Source organism: Somniosus microcephalus, chromosome 6 (assembly GCF_052327205.1).
Source record: "Somniosus microcephalus isolate GS21.2 chromosome 6, FLI_Smic_1.0, whole genome shotgun sequence".
NCBI classification, from domain to species: Eukaryota; Metazoa; Chordata; class Chondrichthyes; order Squaliformes; family Somniosidae; genus Somniosus; species Somniosus microcephalus.
The window spans coordinates 142,570,873-142,589,311 of NC_140992.1; positions in this window are offsets into that span (position 1 = coordinate 142,570,873).

Below are 18,439 nucleotides of genomic sequence, written 5' to 3' on the forward strand. Positions count from 1 at the left end.
ATATTACCACCAACCAGGTAATATTGGGCCACCGCGACCAACAAGGAACCAACCACTGAGAATTCGTAAAAACAGAGAGTTGTTTCCACTCTACAGGCTAGCCTGACTTACCCCTGAGTAAGATTTTGACACAAAAGACCCTAAAACTTGCCCTAACCAAAGAAAATCGGGCACTTACCCGATACATCCAACAGCGCGACTAACTGCATCAGCGGGCAAACCCAAACTGAAGAACCAACGCAGGTGCAGTCTTCTACCACATCCAGGGTATGGCAGGCTCCAACCGCCACAACTAAGGAGAACCCCAAAATCACGAACCTCTACAATCTGTCAAGAAAGTCGATTGGTAAGCATTTCCTGGTCCTTTGGATTTCAACCTAGTTATGATAGTTGGGTTGGGAGGGTAAGGGACTTTGTCTATTGTAATTTCTCCCTCGTATATTGCGAGTGTTCCTCACCCTTTTAGTGTATAAGTTTTATTGTATTGTATATTTTCCTGTCTCAAAATAAAGATCTCAATTCTTTTGACCAACCCAGGTGTCTGCTGCAAGTTCATTACAACCCCCAAATAAGTCCAAAGTCTAGAACAAAAGGGAGTGGGAGCAATTCGAACCGCTCAAAGGAGTCAGAGGTGAAGCTGACAAACAACCCACACCACCACCCCTTACAGCATGGCGACCGTGGCAGGACTTTGGCAAAAGGGAAGCAATGCATGAGACCCTATGTTCGATGAGAGAACGAAGATGGAAGGGAGGATTTACTCTTACGTTTTTGAGAAGGTGAATATCACCAAGAAGTGGGTGACCAGTCTGTTGCGTGCTGGGTGTCCCATGGACGCTGCAGCCAAATGGACTGAGAGCAAGGATCATAAGAAGTCGGTAGAGAAGGCCATCTGTTTGGTCTGTGCCCTATGACAGATCCAGCTTTTAGATCAGCAGGTTAAAGCTTTGACAGCAGAGCTGCAGGAGGTTGCCAAACTGTCTCAGGCAAGAGCTTTAGCAGGGGAGGAACTATAGCAGGAATTATAAGCCCAGAATCAAGAGAAATTACAGCTAGTAGAGAAACACAGAAACAGGCATGAGTATTTTCGGTGCCAAGTCACCGAGGCAAAAGGAAATGAGCTGGTACTGAAAGAGGAGAATGCTCGCCTAACCAGACAGTTAAGGGAACAGGAGGAGCAGTACAGAAACATAAAGGCAGTGTTAAATCTGGATATCTTTAGGTAGTGTGTCCTTCAAATAATCGACAGAGACTGCAGAGGAACAATCAACAGGTGTTTACTGGATGAGGGTTACTCTAAAACTAAGCAGTACAGATCCCTACTCAGGGTTATAGACAGGTGTGGTCACTGCCGGTACTACAGTACACAGGAGCTGTAAAAAGTAGTTCTCCCCTTAAAGGTACATACACTACAATTCCTCCCCTTTTAGATTAACAGTACCATAACATTCATTTAACAATTAACACTTTTAACATGCAACATTAACTGATTTATAAATTCAGTCTTTGGGGCAGCTTCCTGATCCTTTCTGGATAGTGCCTTTCCTGAGTGTCTTGCTCTTGGTGCGGAGGCGATTCTGGCCCCCTGTCGTCGGTTGGTTCATCAGCTTCCGATACTACTGTTTCTGGGGTAGATGCTACCTGTATGTCGGGTTCATTACCAGGTACGCGAGCCATGGGGTTGATTCGTTCCTGTGACGCTAGGATCTGGTCGACATGGCGTCTCACAATGTTCTCCCCAACATCCACTGTGTACATTAGTGGCCCCTGCCGTGTGCATATCGTTCCTGGTTGCCATTTCTCTGTTCGGTAGTTGCGGGCCAAGACTGGTTGCCCTACATTGAAGCTCCTTGTCGGCTTCTCATTGATGTGCTGGAATTGCTTATTCTCAACATTTCTTCGTACATTTGGTCTGAGCAAATCCAGACGAGATCTCAACCTTCGGTTAAAGGACATCATGGCCGGGGTCTGGTTGGTAACTGCATGTGTCGCATTTCTGTAGGTTGAAAGGAAATTGTCCACCTTATGCTGCAGTGGAATGTCGTCATCGCACATGCCCTTACTGCCTTTTTAAAGGTTTGTACGAACCTCTCAGCCAATCCATTTGTGGCTGGATGATACGGGGCGGATGTGTAATGCCTTACCCCATTCCTTTTGATTAATTTCCGAAACTGTTCGGACACAAACTGTGGTCCGTTATTAGAGCAAATCTGCTCTGGCAAGCCGTTCCTGGCAAATATGGTCCGTAGGACTGCAATCGTTTTCTCCGTGGTGGTGGAGGACATTTTGATCACCTCAGGCCATTTCGAGTGCGCATCCATGGTTATTAAAAGCATTGAGTCCATGAATGGACCAGCAAAATCAATATGCACCCGTTGCCATGGAGAGGAGGGCCACTCCCATGGGTGTAGAGGGGCATGTGGTGGTGCATTTTGGACCTTCTGGCATCCTGAGCAGCTCTTTGTCAGGTCCTCGATTTGCTGATCGATCCCCAGCCACCACACATAAGCCCTAGCAAGGCTTTTCATTTTCACCCCTCCCAGATGGCCTTCGTGAAGCTCATTGAGCACTCTCTCCCTTAACTTGGGTGGAATTACCACTCGGGATCCACACATCAAGGTCCCCTGGCATACTGACAGCTGCTCTCTTCTGGATGAGAATGCTGGAAACAGTGAGTCGCCATGTGTTGGCCATCCCTTCACCGTCAAATCATATACCCGAGACAGTGTCGGGTCATTTCAGGTCTCCTTCTCTATATCCGCGTTAGTTACTGGCAAGCGTTCAATTATAGACAAATAAAATATTTCGACAGGGTCCACAGCTGGTGCTTCCTCCGCAGTAGGCAGTGGCAGGCATGATAGCCCATCAGCGTTTCCATGCTGTTTCGTGATCTTATACTCTATTTCATATTGGTTCACCCCTAGAAAAAGGGACCATCTTTGTAGCCATTGCGCAGTCATCACCGGAACGCCCTTCTTTGGATTAAAGATGGAGACCAGTGGTTGGTGGTCAGTCAGCAAGGTGAACTTCTGCCCGTGCAGATAGTGGTTGAACTTTTTCACTCCCCACACTAGGCTGAGGGCCTCCCTGTCAATTTGGGAGTAGTTACGCTCGGCTGAGGTTAGTGACCGAGACGCAAAGGCTACTGGCCTCTCCAAGCCGTCCGGGAATTTGTGCGACAGCACCGCTCCAATACCATTGGGTGAAGCATCACACGCCAACCGAATTGGTAGTGCTGGGTTGAAATGAGCCAACACCTCTTTTGATGTGATCAATTCTTTGCACTTCTGGAAAGCTCGTTTACATTCGTCATTCCACTTCCATGGTACCCCCGTTTGCAGTAGGGTGTGCAGTGGGTGTAGTACTGTAGACAAATTCGGCAAGAACTTATGGTAGTAGTTCACCAGCCCGAGGAACGACCTCAGTTGTGACACATTTTCCGGTGCTGGAGCCTTGACTACTGCCTCAATCTTTTCAGGGGACTTATGTAACCCCTCTTCATCAATAACGTGGCCACAATACGAGATCTGCTTCTGGAAAAACTCCCATTTGTGGCGATTAGCTCGGAGCCCATATGCCTTCAATCATGTGAGCACCTGCTCCAGGTTGGCGAGGTGATCACTGTCATTTTCGCCCGTGACCAGGATGTCGTCCAAATAACACTGGGTCCCTGGAATCCCTTGCAGGACTTGATCCATTGCCCTTTGGCAAATAGCCGGAGCTGATGCTACCCCGAACACCAGCCGGTTGTATTGATAGAGACCTTTATGAGTGTTGATCGTGAGGTACTGTTTCGAGGCTTCTTCTACCTCCATTTGCAGGTACGCCTGGGCCAGATCAATCTTAGTGAAGCGTTTTCCTCCAGATAGCGAGGCGAAAATATCTTCAATCCGCGGAAGCGGATATTGTACTGTGTGAGGGACTGGGTTCACTGTCACCTTAAAGTCCCCACAGATGCGAATCTTCTTTGGTTCCCCAGGCGTATTAATCAACGACCTCTTCATTACGGGAATGATGGGTGTAGCCCACTCGCTCCAGTCCACTTTGGACAGTACTCCTGAATGTTCCAAACCTTCCAGCTCTGCTTCGACGGCTGGGCGGATCGCATAAGGTACCGGTCTGGCCTTATAAAACTTTGGGCTTGCATTTTCCTCTATTTTGATCGTCACTGTTATGCCTTTTAGTGTTCCAAGTCCCTCCTGGAACACTTCTTGTGCGTCAGTTAGCATTTTTGACAGTCGTCCAGGTGTGACATCGTCATCCTTTTTGGCATCTACCGTCAGTGCTTGTATGGCATGCCAATCTAACTGTATCTTCTGGATCCATTCACGTCCTAGTAGTGGTGGTCCTCCATCTGGCAATACATATAGTTCCATTTTTGGTGTTTCCTTGCCGTTGTATATCACGTTCACCCTGATTTTTCCTTTCGGGTAGACTTCATGCCCCGTGTACGTCTTCAAGACAATCTCTGTATCTCTCAAGGGTATATGTGAGAATAGCCTCTTGTAGTCCCTTCGGTTTATGACTGTTAGGGCTGATCCTGTGTCCAATTCCATTTTCACTTGGACTCCGTCTATCTTGAGCGTGACCCAGATAGTTTGGTGATCCTCCATTTTGATTACATTATGTAGTTTCAGACAACCCAGCTCCTTGCTTCCGGAGTCTGTATCACTTTTCTGTTCGTCTGAGCTACTCTCCGTCACCTTATGTACCTTTTTGTACTTCTCCTGTGGAGATTTCTTGCTGCTGGTTTTCTTTCCCGACCTGCAGACTCTTGCTATGTGTCCTACTTCTCCACACTGTCTGCACACTTGGTCCTTAAACCAACAATCCTTATGTTCGTGTGTTGTTGTGCCGCAGCGATAACACTTCCCTGTTCCATATGACATTTCATTTGTGCCATATTCTTGCGGTCTCCATTGTATCTCTGCAGCGCCCCGTGCGGCTGCTTCGTGTGATACTGTCATGCTGAAAGCCTTGTCCAGCGTAAGACCCTTTTCTGATAGAAGCCGTTTCTGGGTTCCTTCACTTTGAAACCCACACACAAACTTGTCCCTTAAAGTATCTGCTAGTCCCGTTCCAAACTGGCAGTGTTTCGATAGCTTGCGCAGTTCCATTAAATACTCAGCATTACTTTCGTCTTTATGCTGGTTCCTTTTGTGGGACTTAAATCTTTTTGTTATCAGCAGCGGTGTGGGGTTTAAGTGGTCCTGTAGGATTGCCACTATGCTTTCAAAATCCTTTTCCACTGGTTTCTCTGGGGTCACTAGGTTTCGCAGTAAGCCGTACGTTTTTGCACCCATGGAATTCAACAATACCAGTGCTTTCCTGGCATCTGGCACCTCATTCGCCTTGCAGTACACCTCTATGCACTCTATATATGTCGCCCAATCTTCGACTTCATTGTCGAGTGCTGTGACACTGCCACTCTTCGGCAACCCTGGGTGTGGTTAGACTGGCTAAAAATGGTGTCTCCCGTGCTTTTCTTTCTTCCCGCACTCTCCCTTCTTCTCCATTGGCTCAAAATGGTGTCTTTCCCCGCTCTCCCTTCTTTTCTTCCCCCGCGGATGCTGCTCAGCCTTTGAACACCGGCCGCGCTCTGCGCGTTTTCCCCTCTCTCTTCGGCGCCACTCGGTCTTCAACCCTGGCTGCGCCCTGTGCTCTTTACCCTCTCTCGTTAACGCCGCTCGATCTTCAACCCCGGCTGCACCCTGTGCGCTTTACCCTCTCTGTTACCCGTCGACGCTGCTCGGCCTTTTTCTGTGCCGTCGGTCGGCTCACGCTGCCGCTGTTCGGGAAGGGTCTGCACCGTACCTGCTGCCAGCCCGCTGCGCTGGATCATCGCGGCTGGAGAACCAAGCCCAGCTCTCGACAGCCTCCTCTGCGATGCTCAAGTTCTCCCTGGATGGTCGACGCCCGCACTGGTGGAATCGGCCTTCTTCTGCAGAGTTGCAGGTAGGTTCGAAACGACTCGTCGCCAATGTTAAATCTGGATATCTTTAGGTAGTGTGTCCTTAAAATAATCGACAGAGGCTTCAGAGGAACAATCAACAGGTGTTTACTGGATGAGGGTTGCTCTAAAACTAAGCAGTACAGATCCCTACTCAGGGTTATATACAGGTGTGGTCACTGCCGGTACTACAGTATACAGGAGCTGTAAAAAGTAGTTCTCCCCTTAAAGGTACATACACTACAGGCAGCTTATCAAGTAGCAAGCACTAGGGAGTTTGAAGCGGGAGATCACGGCCCCTGTCAAAAGCAGATAGACAGTTTAAAACTTGCTCTGTCCAGGGCAAAAGGCATGGTATGCCGAGTGAGCCCAGGTGTGGCCCGGGTGGACCTGGAAGTAGAAGTGGAAACAGTGCAGACGTCACCTGTGGCGCCGGGGAGCAACTCGGTTGGGCAGCAGGAGGGACAAGCAATCTGTCGGGAAGACAGGGAGGAGTGTACACACCTGTGGCGCCGGGCTTTGACTCGGTTTGGCAGCAGGGTGAAGTGGGCAAACAAATGCAGAAAAGGTCGGAGCCGGGGCCGATGTGCCCAGCTCGACAGCAAAAATTTGGCCCACCTGGGGTAGGTGGGGGCCAGGGGCCCCTTGAAAGCCAGTTCGTGATTCCCCATTGGACTCAACAGCTTAGGGCTATGGTAAGCCACTTGAGTAAGCTCACCCACAAGGGAGACCCTTTGTAATGTATGTACCTTTAAGGGAGAGAACTACTTTTTACAGCTCCTGTATACTGTAGTACCGGCACTGACCACACCTGTATATAAACCCTGAGTAGGGATCTGTAAAGTTAGCTCTAGAGTAACCCTCATTCAGTAAACACCTGATGATCGTTCCCTGCAGTCTCTTGTCTGATTATTGAAGGACACAACAAGATACACGGATCTAACATTGGCGACGAGCAGATTCGAACCTACCTGCAACTCTGCATCACCTCGCAGGGGTTCGCTCCTGGAGAACAGTGGAAGGAGGTCGAGTCCAGAAGCACGGGCGTCGACCACGGGCAACCGCCCAGTCATCCAGCGGAGATTTGAGCATCGCAGGGGAGGCTGTCGAGAGCCAGGCTTGGCTTTCCAGTCACGGTGGTCCAGCGAAACGGGCTGACAACAGGTACTGCGCAGACCCTTCCCGGACAGCGATGAGCTAGAGCCCGACCGAGAGGCACAGAAAAAGGCCGAGCAGCGTCGACGGGGGAGAGAGAGAGGGCAGAGCGCACAGGGCGCAGCTGGTGTTCAGGACCGAGCGGCGTCAACGGGGGAGAGAGGCGGGAGAGAGCAGAGCGCAGCCGGTGTTCAAGGGCAGAGCAGCATCAACGGGGGAGAGAGGCGTGCAGGAAAACGCGCAGAGCGCAGCCGGTGTTCAAGGGCCGAGCATCGTCAATGGGGGAGAGAGGCACGCAGGAAAATGTGAGGCGCTGCCATTGCCACGAGGACTGCAGAGAGCGGCATTGGCAGCAGCGCAGGAGCAGCGCACAAAACCCACAGGGCGTCGCCATTTGCCACAAGGACCGCCGAGAGCGGCGTTGGCAGCAGCGCGGGAGACGCCATTTTAAGCCGCAGCGGGGAAGAAAGGAAAGCGCGGGAGACGCCATTTTAAGCCGCAGCGGGGAAGAAAGGAAAGCGCGGGAGATGCCATTTTAAGCCAGTCTAACCACACCCAAAAATATCGAAGAGTGGCAGTATCACAGCGTTCGACAATGAAGTCGAAGATTGAACGACATATGTTGAACGCATAGAAGTATACTGCAAGGCGAATGAAGTGCCAGATGACAAGAAAGCGCTGGTATTGTTGAATTCAATGGGTGCAAAAACGTATGGCTTACTACGAAACCTAGTAACCCCAGAGAAGCCAGTAGAAAAGGATTTTGAAAACATAGTGTCAATCCTGCAGGACCACTTAAACCCCACACCGCTGCTGATAGCAGAAAGATTTAAGTTTCACAAAAGGAACCAGCATAAAGATGAAAGTAATGCTGAGTATTTAACGGAACTGCACCAGCTATCGAAACACTGCCAGTTTGGAACGGGACTAGCAGATACTTTAAGGGACAAGTTTGTGTGTGGGCTTCAAAGTGAAGGAACCCAGAAACGGCTACTATCAGAAAAGGATCTTACGCTGGACAAGGCTTTCAGCATTGCAGTATCACACGAAGCAGCAGCACGGGGCGCTGCAGAGATACAACGGAGACCGCAAGAATATGGCACAAATGAAATGCCATACGGAACAGTGAAGTGCGATCGCTGCGGCAGAACAACCCACGACCATAATGATTGCTGGTTCAAGGACAAAGTGTGCAGACAGTGTGGAAAAGTAGGACACATAGCAAGAGTCTGCAGGTCGGGAAAGAAAACCAGCAGCAAGAAATCTCCACAGGAGAAGTACAAGAAGGTACATAAGGTGACGGAGAGTAGTTCAGATGAACAGAAGAGTGATACAGACTCCGGAAGCAAGGAGCTGGGTTGTCTGAAACTACATAATGTGATCAAAACGGAGGATCACCAAACTATCTGGGTCACGCTCAAGATAGCAGGAGTCCAAGTGAAAATGGAATTGGACACAAGATCAGCCCTAACAGTCATAAACCGAAGGGACTACAAGAGGCTATTCTCACATATACCCTTCAGAGATACAAAGATTGTCTTGAAGACGTACACGGGGCAAAAAGTCTACCCCAAAGGAAAAATAAGGGTGAACGTTATATATAACGGCAAGGAAACACCAAAAATGGACCTATATGTATTGCCAGATGGAGGACCACCACTACTAGGACGTGAATGGATCCGGAAGATACAGCTAGATTGGCATTCCATACAAGCACTGACTTTCGATGCCAAAAAGGATGACGACGTCACACCTGGACGACTGTCAAAAATGCTAACTGACGCACAAGAAGTGTTCCAGCAGGGACTCGGAACACTAAAAGGCATAACAGCGATGATCAAAATAGAGGAAAATGCAAGCCCAAAGTTTTTTAAGGCCAGACCGGTATCTTATGTGATCCACCCAGCCGTCGAAGCGGAGCTGGAAGGTTTGGAACGTTCAGGAGTACTGTCCAAAGTGGACTGGAGCGAGTGGGCTGCACCCATCGTTCCTGTAATGAAGAGGTCGTTGAGTAATACGCCTGGGGAACCAAAGAAGGTTCGCATCTGTGGGGACTTTAAGGTGACAGTGAACCCAGTCCTTCACACTGTACAATATCCGCTTCCGCGGATTGAAGATATTTTCACCTCGCTATCTGGAGGGAAATGCTTCACTAAGATTGATCTGGCCCAGACATACCTGCAAATGGAGGTAGAAGAAGTCTCGAAACATTACCTCACGATCAACACTCATAAAGGTCTCTACCAATACAATCGGCTGGTGTTCGGGGTAGCATCAGCTCCGGCTATTTGGCAAAGGGCAATGGAACAAGTCCTGCAAGGGATTCCAGGGACCCAGTGTTATTTGGATGACATCCTGGTCACGGGCGAAAATGACAGTGATTACCTCGCCAACCTGGAGCAGGTGCTCACTAGATTGAAGGAATATGGGCTCCGAGCTAATCGCCACAAATGGGAGTTTTTCCAGAAGCAGATCTCGTATTGTGGCCACGTTATTGATGAAGAGGGGTTACATAAGTCCCATGAAAAGATTGAGGCAGTAGTCAAGGCTCCAGCACCAGAAAATGTGTCACAACTGAGGTCTTTCCTCGGGCTGGTGAACTACTACCATAAGTTCTTGCCAAATTTGTCTGCCGTACTACACCCACTGAACATCCTACTGCAAACGGGGGTACCATGGAAGTGGAGTGACGAATGTAAATGAGCTTTCCAGAAGAGCAAAGCATTGATCACACCAAAAGAGGTGTTGGCTCATTTCAACCCAGCACTACAAATTCAGTTGGCGTGTGATGCATCACCCTGTGGCATTGGAGCGGTGCTGTCGCACAAATTCCCGGACGGCTCGGAGAGGCCAGTAGCCTTTGCGTCTCGGTCACTAACCCCAGCCGAGCGTAACTATGCCCAGATTGACAGGGAGGCCCTCAGCCTAGTGCGGGGAGTGAAAAAGTTCAATCACTATCTGCACGGGCAGAAGTTCACCTTGCTGATTGACCACCAACCACGTGTCTCCATCTTTAATCCAAAGAAGGGCGTTCTGATGATGACTGCGCAACAGCTACAAAGATAGTCCCTTTTTCTAGGGGCGCACCAATACGAAATCGAGTATAAGGGCTCGAAACAGCATGGAAACGCTGATGGGCTATCACGCCTGCCACTGCCTATTGCGGAGGAAGCACCAGCAGTGGATCCTGTCGAAATATTTCATTCGACTATAATTGAATGCTTGCCAGTAACTAATGCTGGTATAGAGAAGGAGACCCGAAATGACCCGACACTGTCTCGGGTATATGATTTGACGGTGAAGGGATGGCCAGCACATGGCGACTCACTGTTGCCAGCATTCTCATCCAGAAGAGAACAGTTGTCAGTATGCCAGGGGACCTTGATGTGTGGATCCCGAGTGGTAATTCCACCCAAGTTAAGGGAGAGAGTGCTCAATGAGCTTCACGAAGGTCATCTGGGAGGGGTGAAAATGAAAAGCCTTGCTAGGGCTTATGTGAGGTGGCGGGGATCGATCAGCAAATCGAGGACCTGACAAAGAGCTGCTCAGGATGCCAGAAGGTCCAAAATGCACCACCACATGCCCCTCTACACCCATGGGAGTGGCCCTCATCTCCATGGCAACGGGTGCATATTGATTTTGCTGGTCCATTCATGGACTCAATGTTTTTAATAGCCGTGGATGCGCACTCGAAATGGCCTGAGGTGATCAAAATGTCCTCCACCACCACGGAGAAAACTATTGCAGTCCTATGGACCATTTTTGCCAGGAACGGCTTGCCAGAGCAGATTTGCTCTGATAACGGACCACAGTTTGTGTCCGAAGAGTTTTGAAGATTTATGAAAAGGAATGGGGTAAGGCATTACACATCCGCCCCGTATCATCCAGCCACAAATGGATTGGCTGAGAGGTTCGTACAAACCTTTAAAAAAGCAGTAAAGGCCATGTGCGATGACAACATTCCACTGCAGCATAATGTGGACAATTTCCTGTTAGCCTACAGAAATGCGACACATGCAGTCACCAACCAGGCCCCGGCCATGATGTTCTTTAACCGAAGGTTGAGATCTCGTCTGGATTTGCTCAGACCAAATGTACGAAGAGATGTTGAGAGTAAGCAATTCCAGCACATCAATGAGAAGCCGACAAGGAGCTTCAATGTAGGGCAACCAGTCTTGGCCCGTGACTACCGAACAGAGAAATGGCAACCAGGAACGATATGCACACGGCAGGGGCCACTAATGTACACAGTGGATGTTGGGGAGAACATTGTGAGACGCCATGCTGACCAGATCCTCGAGTCACAGGAATGAGTCAACCCCATGTCTCGGCCATACGTATCTGGTGAGGAACCCGACGTACAGGTCGCATCTACCTCAGAAACAATAGCATTTGAAGCTGATGAATCAACTGACGACAGGGTGCTAGAATCGCCTCCGCACCAAGAGCGAGACACTCGGGAAAGGCGTTATCCAGAATGAATCAGGAAGCCTCCCCAAAGACTGAATTTATAAATAGACTATTTTCAGCTAATGTTGCATGTTAAAAGTGTTAATTGTAATTAGTTTGATATTTAATTGTTAAATGAGTGTTATGGTACTGTTAATCTAAAAGGGGAGGAATTGTAATGTATGTACCTTTAAGGGAGAGAACTACTTTTTACAGCTCCTGTATACTGTAGTACCAGCAGTGACCACACCTGTATATAAACCCTGAGTAGTGATCTGTTCATTTAGTTCTAGAGTAACCCTCATTCAGTAAACACCTGATGATCGTTCCCTGCAGTCTTTTGTCTGATTATTGAAGGACACAACAACAAGATACACGGATCTAACACCCTTCAGTCCACTTTATGGAAGTGGAACAAGAAGCAGGCATTAATGAGTGCGACGACTCAGAAATGGGCAAGATGCTCCTGTTCACCTTGGATGGCAAGCTGTACCAGTTCCTCTCTGCTGAGTGCAAGAAGGGACAGGGAGGGTAGGCTGCCATCCGGGATCAAGTTCTGGAGGCGATGGGGATGAATGATGGCAGTCCGTTCTCCTGGGTGGAGAAGACTACCCAGTTAGCAGGGGAGACCCCACAGGCTTTCACAGACAGGCTGTGGCCTGTGTACAGGAGTGCCTGTAATGGGGATCTCGACCGGGCTAACTTGAACCAGGATGAGCTGGCCCACTGGCTCCGAAGTCTGGTGGCAAACAGCTTGCCACGGATCAGAGCCAAGGCTGAGCTGTGGTTTGACACAAAGGGCCCCTAAGTCACCGTGGAGACAGTGGTCAGACAACTGACCCTGGCTTACCGTAACGGTAAGGGGGTAGAAGAACCAAAAGCTAAAGCGAAAGTGCACGAGTTAACACCCAGCCAGGGTAAGAAGGAATGGCACCAGGAAGGGGGTAACCCTTCCAATGTGAGGCGTAACTGCTTCAGGTGCAGGAAGAGTGGGCATTGGAGAAGGGACTGTAAAAATCCTTGGATGGCTAGTGCAGGAAAGAATGCCCCAGCTCCCGCCCCAAAGGCAGTAACACCGGCCTCTCCCCCCACAGTAGATTCGATAGTAGCTGCACTTTGAGTTTTGTTGGCTGGCCCAGGGAGGGTAGCCACAGCCACAGGCGCTTTAACTCCATTTGCCCCCCAGTTAACACAGACTTATGACTAGAGCCAGCGCAGCCTGTCTATCTGTGTCCCCTTGAGTACGATGTATGGAAAAGACCGCTTGTTAAGATGGAAGTGGAAAAGGTAAAAGGGATCTATCTGTTGGACATGGGAGCTTCAAGCACCATCGTCTACTCAGATAACCCCGCCACCTCACCACTGTCTAACAGGGTCCCATACAACTTAGTGAGGTTCACAGGTAACGAGCATGTTGGCTCGTTCTCTATCCCGCTGTCCATTTATTTAGGAGCACTCCACACCAAGTGGACTTGTGTTTTAATGAAGTGGGAGCAGGAAGGGAAAGGGATCCTGGGGGCTGACTTTATTATAGGCCACAGGATCCTAGTGGATCTCAGGAACCACTGTCTGTGGGGAGCATGCACTGGCAAAGAGAGTGAAGTGGCAGTTATCCCAGGGAAGCAGGGCAAGGGGACCTTGTGTACCCTAAAACCCAAGGAGGGTTATGTAGGGGGGCATCCTTTACCTGGTTTACGGTAATTTACCTGGTCAGGCAGCCTTTGCCACTGCACTGTGACCAATTCCAATCAGCGGTTTCGAATCGCTAAACCTCCCCCTCCAGTTCTGACTGGAGGAACTTATAATTAATGATATATTACAAATGGACAAATGGTCTGGATGCAAGAAAGTCAAATTTTATTAAAACTAAAGAAACTGCACCACACGATCAAAGTAATCACGGTAAAATTGCTTAACATGGGAAGGCAGACGGCAAAAACGAGGGATAAATGGCTACAATCTTACAATCTTAGCAACATTTCCCTTGAATTACCACCCCTTTACTTCTCACTAGATTGTCTTGCTAGTGGGTCAGAAGCCTTGCTCACCTGCAGTCCAAAGTGTAAAAGAGACAAAAGGAGGCAGAGGACTTCCTGGGCTTAATCTTTATACCCTGGGAGTCCCTGCTGTTTTCGCACCGAAAAGGTCCATGCGCAATTTCGCGCCGAAAAGTCCGAATACACAAGAGAAGGGCTTTTAACTTCCTCCATTCATACATGGAGACATCACGTAGTAGAGTCAATTTCAGTGAATGGATGTGTGTAAACAACCCACTGTGCTTGCTGTCCGATGATTGGCTGATTCAAATGGGCCACTCCCCAGTGTAAACAAGCAGCTTGTAGGTTACCGGACCCGCCCAATACCACAGGGTGACTGACAGCTCGGGCTCCATTCAAACTTACTACAGGGCAGCGGTGAGCTTTTCATATGCTAACAGCCTGTCTGTCCTTTTCTGCTGCCTTTTATAAATTCTGTTTCCATGAGGTCTGTTCAGCCATTTTTATGCCCTGGGCAATTTAAACAGTCCAAAACTCAAGAGTACATCTTTTAATAAAATGTACAATCTTAAAGTGTGCGATTTTCACAAAGTTCTTTGATTCCAGTGTCCAAGTGCTGCCTAGCTTACGAGCTTTTTAATGCAGCCTTTTGCGGTTCTGGGTATGTTTTAAAACATTGTCCAACCCAGAGACAATTTAAATCACACAAGTCTTCATCCACGATGTGGATTAATATTTCCCGATCTTCGGGGGCTGAGGGGATTTTGCGACCCCTACAGTTACGACCTCGAGCAAATGGTCAGTAACACTCCAGTGGAGTACCAGGCACCTCGGCGCATTTGCCACTCACAAACATGATTGTGCGAGGGTGAACGGGGTCGAAGTAAGTGTAGATGGGGACCCCATGACCTGACCACAAAAGCAGTATAATTTCCCCAAAGAGGCAGAGGCAGACATGGAAACGGCCATGACCTCTCTGGTCAAACAGGGGGTATTGAGACCAATAGCCACCCATGTAAACTCTCCGTTGTGGCCGGTTAGGAAACCGGACAACTCCTGGAGAGCCACAGTGGACTATTGGGTGCTCAATAGGAACATCCCCATCTGTGCACCCACGGTCGCCACTGACGCCGACCTCATATGAAGTATTCCAGCCTCCGCGACCACCTTCACGGTGCTGGATATTTCCAACGGGTTTTGGTCCATCCCTCTAAGGAGAGAGGACCAGTACAAGTTCGCCTTTACGTTTAAGGGCCAACAGTACACCTGGAACTGCCTATAACAGGTGTTCCACAACAGCCCCAGCATCTTCCACCAGTGTATGGCAGATTGCTTAAAAGGCTTCCGCCAACCCCGACAGTTAGTCCAGTATGTGGATGACTTGCTCCTATTCACTGATGAAGGAGAGGAACACGGTCCACTACTGGCTGAACTGCTGGAGTTGCTCAAGCAGGAAGGTTTTAAGTTAAACCCCAAGAAGGTACAGATCAGCCAGAAGGAAGTCAAGTTCCTAGGGCTGGCTGTACGAGCAGGGGAAAGGCCCATCGATAAAGCCAGAAGGGAAGCAGTGCAGGAGTTACCAGCCCCCAATACAGTGACAGGAGTGAGATCTTTTCTAGGGCTAACAGGGTACTGCAGGGATTTTATTGAAGATTACGCCGCCACAGCAGCCCCTCTGCTCCAACTCCTACACAAGAGAGTGGAGTAGGTTTGGGATGAGGGTTGCAAGGCTGCATTTGTAAGCCTCAAGAAAATTCTGCAGATCGCACCAGCTCTAGGAGCGATTGATGGGGAGAGAGAGTTTTTCTTGGAGGTAGCAGCCAGCGGGGACAGTCTGAGTGCTGCTCCAGGAGTGGCACAGTCAGCTGAGAGCGGTGGTTTACTCCTCCAGGATACTCACAGATGTGGAAAAGGGCTATTCCAACTGTGAGAGGCACCTCCTCGCCACTCACTGGGCTGTGAAAAGATCATTGATCTTCACAGGCACCTCGCCCATCACCCTCCTCACCCATCACATGCCCACCCAGATGCTCCTAGATGGGAGAATTAACGATGGGACAGTGAGCAGTATCCGCATTGCTCGCTGGACCCTGCTTCTCTCCCAGATAGATCTAAGGGTGAAAGGTCGCTGCGAGCCAAAGCTCGCAGCCAACATGATTTATCCAGGGACAGCCCACCAGTGTTCCATTGAAGGGGTATGGGAAGTTAACATAGGTTTTCAGGCCGGGATACACCCCACAGACCGCGAAATCTATGTGGATGGTTCCAGCACAGTATCTGCTGGGAAACGACTCACAGGGTGTGGAGTTTATGACCCAGGGGCAGACATTGCCCTGGCAATTAGACTCCCCAGCACTATGAGCGCCCAGCAGGCTGAACTGTCCATGGTAGTGTACGTAGTTACACACCGAGAGAAATTCCCTACCCCATACACGATCTGCTCGGACAGCATGTTCACGTGCAATTCGTGTATGGAATACCTGGCCATCTGGTCCCGTTGGGGATAAACCTCCGCCGACGGGAGACCTCTGGCCATCAAGCCTCTGCTGGAGAAAATCATGACTACAGTACGGAAAGAAGGGAAGGTCTATATCCATAAGGTTAAGGCCCATTCGAAGACAGAGTCCTTGAGGGAGGGAAATCAAAGGGCAGATGAATTGGCCAAGCAGGGAGCTAGGGAAGGAAAGTTTTGGGACCCCTACCAGACAGCTTCGGTAGCCGCAATCCGGAACAAGGGAGGTACACAAGGGGTAGCCTTGGTCCCGGACCTAAAGCAGGCCCAGGTATGGGATCCCATCCTCAGAGCCATCCTGAACACTCTCACAAAAGGGGAAAAGGTAGAGGGCCCGTACGGTGCAGCAGCCATCACCGTCAAGGAAGGCATGCTGTTCAGGGGGGAGCAATGGGTAGTGCCGCAGCAGCACCGAAGGGAATTCCTCCAACTGGTCCATGAGGGTCCCGGAGCGGGGCATCCCGGGCCTGAGGCCACCTGGCAGCGGGTGGAACAGGCAGGATGGTGGCCAGGACTGAGGGAACAGGTCCGCGAGTTCTGTGCCGACGGTCTGGTGTGTGCTGCCAATAACCCTAACCCCCAGAAAAGGAAGGTATCTTTGGGACACATCAGGAGGGTAGAGGGACCATGGCAGTCGATCCAGATTGATTACTTCGGGCCCCTACCCACCGCCTAGGGAGGCTACAAGTACTGCCTAGTCCTGGTGGATGTGTTTTCAAAGTGGGTGGAAGCTTTTCCCTGTTGTACAGCTACCGCATTGGGTACAGCTAAGATCCTGGTCAGGGAAGTGTTCTCACGATGGGGACTCCCACAGTATGTGGAGTCTGACCAAGGGAGTCACTTTACCGGACAGGTCATGCAAGAGACCCTCATGGTACTCGGCATTGAAGGGAAATGGCATGTCGCCTACAACCCACAGTCATCGGGTCCTGTGGAGCGTTTAAACCGCACTATAAAGGAAAAGCTGCACAAAGAGACGGGAGACTCACCCAAGAAGTGGGTGGAGGTCTTACCACTGGTCTTGATGGGGATCCGAGCCAGCCAGTCAAAAAGCACCCCGTATTCCCCACACGAGCTGATGACTGGAAGGTTTATGCGGACCCTCACCCATGTGCTAGCCCTGGTGCTCACGGAAGGTCAGCTCAGAGAGGTGAACCGGGACAGCTTCGTCAAGAATCTGTTTGAACACCTCAAAGAGATTCACTGGCAGGCTGCTAGTAACATGGGAAAGCAGCATCAGAGTAACCGGTTGCTGCTAGAACCCAACAGGCACCACGAGTGGGAGATAGGGGATCAGGTCATGGTGAGGAACTTTGCCCGGGTGGGAAATTTCGAACCATTGTATATGGGACCATACAGCATTGTGGACAAGGCAAGCCCTATGGTGTATGCCATTAAGATGCCCCGCCGCACAAAGTGGTTCCACATTAATCAGTGCAAGCTGTTTAAGGCTGAGAGTGGAGACGGCCAGCAAGGGTTAACCGCACTAAAGCTAGAGAGCATCAGCCTGCAGCTGTGGCCGACTCACAGACTGCAAAGGTGGGGGCAGTGACGTGTGTGACTGTAGAGACTCTCCCACCAATTAAGTGGGATTCAGGTACACTCCCAGTAGCCGGAGCCTTATGAAGGTCTCCTCGCACACCACAGCCTAGACTACCTTGGTCACCCGAGTATTATTTTAAACGGTCCAGCCCCAGGAGAACCCTTAACAGAAAGGGAAAAACAAAGGTCAGGGACAAGTCTAAGGATACGGGTCCCCAGCCTACCGCCTCCAAAGGTGAGGGGCTCACAGGAGAGGTAGCGTTGGGCAGAGAGAGAGAGAAGGGTCCCCAGCCTGCGGCATCAGGCTGCGCCGAACCCACAGGACAGGATAGGGACTCGGCAGCCACCCAGAAAGGGGTAGTGTGCTGCAGCACAGAAGGACACACTCCCCTGATCAACTGGGATTCAGGGAAACTCCCAGGTATTTTAAGGAGGACTCTCCGAGTCCGGTGGCACAGGTCACCTTACGCCCAGGCATACAAGCTGCCCAGGTTCCACAAAAGGTACAGGCATTTCAGGGATTAGCCTGGCCGTCCGGAAACGGGTGGCGGATGTATATAGCTTTCTGAAGTATTTTAAGTGTGTTTTTACAGTTTGGAAGTTTGGGATTTTAGTGGTTTAATTTTAGTTTAGTATAAGTTTAAGTTTTGAATTTTGATAACTGTGTCAGGCCAGAGAACCTTCTCGGGACATGGCTATTTTGTTTGTGTGTCCCTACAGAGAGGAAATCGGGATGAGAAAGGTTCTGCTCCTGCTCGCCCTGGTAGGGGTGAGCATCAGTGATCGAGGAGACGTGGAGAACTCCCATATCTATGGGTGCTCAGGAGAGAGAGC